Below are 5,390 nucleotides of genomic sequence, written 5' to 3'. Positions count from 1 at the left end.
CCAACCTGAAAAGAAGAGTAGAAAATGTGTGTTGAGGTAGGACAAATCTACCTAATAAAAGAATGAGAGAAGAAATTAGCGTGAGAAAGAGACTGTTGATAGCAATCCTCTCTTTGTGTAAAGAAAAACTCTAATGGAGAATTTTAGAGAAAGAAAGAGTAGCATCTACAGAGAACAAAATACGGACATGAATAAGGAAGAGACATCTAACCTGGGTTCACGTACAAGCGGAAAGTAAAAGAGAAGCAGAAGTGTGGTGAGAAATCCTGCAATTTCACCTTTGTTTTCCTATTTTTGTGATTCAAACTTGCTTTAATGTTGATGAATGATTTTAAACTAGTGTTAACTTATCCACCCATGAACTAAATCTTTTTTGGGTTGGTGTTATTGAGGCGAATGTTTTTCATCTTTAATGCTCGTGAATTGAGATTTTCTATATCAATGTTTTATTCGATTTATGCTTATTTTAAATACATACATGAAAGCTCTAGACATAGTTGATTGTGTGCTGTGTTCTTAGATGTATTTTTAATTCTGAAAAGGTCAAATATACTAGATCTTGACTTGTTTGATGCAACCAAATACTCGACAAAATATTCATAGCACTCAAGACGTAGATGTTGTGAGTTGTATAGAGAAGAACGTTATTGTAGTTTTTAATTTGAAGTTTTGTAGACATACATTAATTCAAGTTTTTAGCTTAAGATCTAGCTATTGAAAAAGGTAGGTTATAGTGTGACTCTCTAAGCAGTTGATTAGACAATATTTTCCCATGGCATTACTTTGACATGAGCATTTCACCTAAATAATTCCAACCCTATTCATTCAACAACAGAATTACTTTTGCTTTTCTCTGTAATTTGCCACTACATTTTATTTGCCATATCAATTCTTTGTTTTCTAGCATTTAATTACATTGATTCATTATACAAACATCCTATTCAATTTGAGAGTATTTCCTATTATTTAGTATAATCAATAGGATTATAATAAATTAATTTCTTACCAATTTTGATCCCTATGGAAACGACACTTACTTATCACTTTATTACTTGAATGACGGGTACACTTGCACAATTTCATTAGTTATTTACAAGCAACAAGTTTTTGGCGCCTTTGTCGGGGATCGATAGTATTGGTGAAAAGTTGATTTGTTATTATTCTTGTTATTTTTGTTAGAATAGTTAGTTAGTATTTTATTTGATTTTTCAGGTTTGTATTAGTGCATGAGAAGTACTCAAGAGGATACAAAATATTTTATTGGTCCTGAAATTGAAAGGACATTAAAGCAAAGAAGAAAAGAGTTAAGAGAAATGGAGAGGACTATAAATGATCCAATCAGAGAAGATCAGGTACTTCGGAATGAAAGGAATGTATTCCTTGAATCATAGATGACAAAGACAAACCCATCAAAGAACATGTAGTGCCTATTTTGTGTGATCTAAGTCCTGGATTGTTAGGCCACATATTCAAGCTCAACACTTTGAATTAAAATCAATAATGTTTCAAATGCTATAGACAGTAAGGTAGTTTAGTGGTTTAATGACTGAAGATCCCAGATTGCACTTAAGACTTTTTCTTGAAGTCTGCAACTCATTCAGGAAGTAGGGTGCTCTTGAAGATGCCCTTAGATTAAAATTATTCCCTTATTCATTGCGAGATCGTGCCAGATCATGGTTGAATGCATTACTATCAAGTATTGTGGCATCTTGGAATGAGCTATGTGACAGCCCTAAATTGACCCTAGTCAGAAAGTGGTTTCGGGACCACGAAACCGAGTCTTATAAATAATTAAAGGTTATATTATGTGTTTATGATGTGCGTAAATGCTTGTGTGATAGTTCCATACTTTAATTTGGTCAGTGTATGTGAAATTTATTAGTAGGGACTATGTGAGACATTTAGAAATATGCTAGGCAAGTGTTAAAGAGGCCTATTAATATATGTGGGAAAGTGCTTGTCCTTGCATGTCAAATTAGCCAATTAAAGCATAGTGGCCGCCATGCTATGGGTGGAAACATGTCACAAACATGTTATGTTAGTGATGTATGTTAGGAAAAATAAAATAGGAGCATGGTAATAAAATAATGAAAGGGAATATGATGAAAACAAAGAAAAAAAAAGTGTCCATCCTTTTTCATTTCTTTTGGCCGAAAGTTCTAAGGAAGAAGGAAGGAGCTCTTGCTTCATGTTTCGCTTGGAAGAGGATTAGGAGGAGGTTCGGCCATACTTGTGTCTAGGATAAGGTATGTTTGATGTTGTGCCATGAGACTCATGCATGTTTTTAGTTGTTAGCTTGAGTTCTAACTAGCCCATGGTTCAAATCTTTGCTATGTCATGGAGATGATATTCGGCTAAGGTGGATTGGTGTTGATGTATTTCCATGCTAAAAGTGAAGCTTTGTAATGATGCATGTGATGGTGGATTGATGACTCTTGAATATTCTTTTAGCATTTTTGAGTGAGACATTAAGTTCTTTGTTTAACCATGACCAAAATTGAAATGGTATGGTGTTGTGATGCATTCGGCCATGGTAGGAAGTAGAAGAGAAATGTGGTTGTTGTTCACGTTATTTAGATGAGAAATGGTAGTAAGGTGAAGTGCAAATGTTAGTGTTTGATTTACTAGTGTGTATATGTGTATTAGCCAAGTTTTGAATTTGAAACAAAATGGTATGTAGTCAATACAAGTAACCATATTTGTAGGAAGTATTAAGCATATACTGGCCTCAACCTAGACATGTATATTCGGCCACATGAGATAGGTTGGTGTTGCATGTGTTCGGTTAGAGGCAAGCATATTGATGCTTTTATCTTGGCTTAGATAATCGGCTAAAAGAGAGTGTGGGCTAAAATGTTGAGTTTGATTCATGATTTCCATATATATATGTGACTTTAATGCCTAATGTATATATGGGCTAAGTACCTTGAGGTTCTCTTTTGATGTTCAAATGAATTGTGTTAAATTGCTTAATGTGATTAAAAATGCGCATGACCATTGTGTATTTGAGCTAAAAGGTGGCCATATGACCTATCAAGCTCCTTGTCATATTCGGCCATAAGCTAGCATAATGAGACTTTAATAAGTTAAATTTGTTTGAATTAGCTCAAGAGCTTAGAGGACCACAGTTGGATAAGGGAAAGGAAAAAGTTATCGAATAGCCGCCGAAAACGTTCGACCACATCCGAGGTAAGTTTTCGAGTAATGGAACTTAGATTATGATTTGATTAGATCATGTTTTAAGCAAATCAAAATCATGCTCTTTGTATGTGGCTATTGAGCCGAAAATGATTATGCTCGATAAGCGACTTGTGATTGAATCCTAGTTATGAAAATGAAATATAGATGTGTCATGATTTATTGATATGTGTATGGATATTCGGATGATAACCGGGCTAAGTCCCGAAGGCATTTGTGCGAGTTACCAAATCCAGGCTAAGTCCCGAAGGCATTTGTGCGAGTTACTAATTCCGGGCTAAGTCCCGAAGGCATTTGTGCGAGTTACCAAATCCGGGCTAAGTCACGAAGGCATTGGTGTGAGTTACTATAACCGGGCTATGTCCCGAAGGCATTTGAGCGAGTAGCTATATCCGGTTAAATTCCGAAGGTACGTGATTTGGGAATGAGCGATCTTGCTGTAATAATTTCAATTAATACGCTCGTAAAATCCCAACAATGAGGTATGTTTCGTATGTGCATTGGAATAGTTGATTTCTTTCGAATATTATTCGCTCAGTTGAGTAATGAGCTTCCGGCCTTTGACTAAGATGATCCCTTATGTATGAATATAGGGGTTGGAATGTGAAGTAGGAATGATTTGAGAATATGTATATATGGAATTATCCGTTTAGTTATATGAATGCCATACTTCAATTGTGCTTAATTTCATTGCTCAAAACTTACTAAGCATTAAATGCTTACTCCGTTCTATGAATTTCTGTTTTATAGATTTTGGTTCGTCAGCTATCGGACTCGGGATTATTGAAGTCGAAGTCTCCCACACTATCAAAGCCCCTTTTGGTACACTTTTGGTTGAACTTTGAAATGGCATGTATTGGACTACCCATTTTGTTGTTGGTCATGGACCCTTTGGTTTTGTATAAATTTGGATAGCCATGCGAAAATGGCTTATATACACTTTGAGCTTAATATTATAATCGTCTTGTATGATGTTCATTAAGAGGTATGGAAATGTTTGGGAACGATTAGCCATTGGAATGGTTAATCATGATCATATTTTGTGCTATATATGCTAAAGGGCTAGTTGAATCATGGAAACTATGTAATAGGTAAAGTTTCCCTAAAGGCTGATGCTGGCAGCAGCAGTGATGTGGATGTGAAAAATCACTAAAAATAGTATGAATGGAATTAAATAGTAAATAAATTATTTAATCGAACCTTGATGAATCTATTTTTATAGTAAAGTAACGGAACGGTCATATGACTAGTATATTATGAGATGTTAAAGTTTTCGTGAAACAGGGCCAGAACGGTTTCTGGATTCCCTGTTCCGACTTTGGAAATTCATTATAAATTAACCAGAGATAATTAGAAGTCATTCCATATATTTATAGATTCCTTTTCGAGACTAGTTTCTATAGAAACAAACGGCATCAGTATTGAAGCCCTGTACAGGGAGATATCCAAGTCGTAATGCGCAAAGGTCAGTGTAGTGGAACCCTGAAATAGGGGGACTTTAACTAATAAACTGTACTAATTGGCTTGACCAAAATTCTAGAAAAAAATTTGTAGATGAACATATGAGTCTAGTTTCAGGAAAATTTACAAACTGGTTTTCGGTTTGAAACTCAGATATGATTTTTAGGTGACAGTATGCAGTAACCAGCTTGTCTGAAAATTTTCAAATGGATGTGAAAATAAATGTATTTGTTGTTAGCACCTCGTGTTCGACTCCGGCAACGGTCGGGTACGGGGTGTTACAACTATGTAGAGATTTCTGCTTAGGTACAATCCTAATGAATGAAGCTAGGAATGACATTACATTGTTCAGGCAATCTGAAGATGAGACATTATACGAAGCCTGGGAGCGTTTCAAGGAACTAATTAGAAAATGCCCGATGCATGGTTTTCAGCATTGGACAGAAATGAAAATGTTCTACATGGATTAAATGTTAATACGTGAATGGTGGAGGATGCATCTGTTAATGGGACATTGCTTGAAAACTCCTACAATGAAACATACGAAATTCTAGAAGATAACAAATAATGATTATCGTACCCACCACTAGAGTGTACTGGTAGAAGGTTGTTAGCAATGAACTTGATGAGATTACATGTTAACAACTCAGTGTCACTTTAAAAATATGATTAGAACTCTAAAAAGACCTCTGTGTGTAGGAGATAAAGTTGCATGCATTGTATACAAGAGA

At 35.3% G+C, this 5,390-nt stretch overlaps 1 non-coding gene across 1 annotated transcript; it reads right to left on the bottom strand.

Moving 5' to 3' along the window:
• Positions 1-4,983: 4,983 nt before the first annotated feature.
• On the bottom strand, positions 4,984-5,089 carry LOC121205786 (small nucleolar RNA R71). Its single transcript, XR_005900861.1, has one exon. It is a non-coding gene; the product is annotated as a small nucleolar RNA R71 (small nucleolar RNA).
• Between the last annotated feature and the right edge of the window lie 301 nt (positions 5,090-5,390).

Source organism: Gossypium hirsutum, chromosome A08, assembly GCF_007990345.1.
Source record: "Gossypium hirsutum isolate 1008001.06 chromosome A08, Gossypium_hirsutum_v2.1, whole genome shotgun sequence".
Taxonomy (NCBI): Eukaryota; Viridiplantae; Streptophyta; class Magnoliopsida; order Malvales; family Malvaceae; genus Gossypium; species Gossypium hirsutum.
The sequence above is the reverse complement of the archived record's forward strand: the minus strand, read 5'-3'. Positions and strand labels throughout refer to the sequence as shown.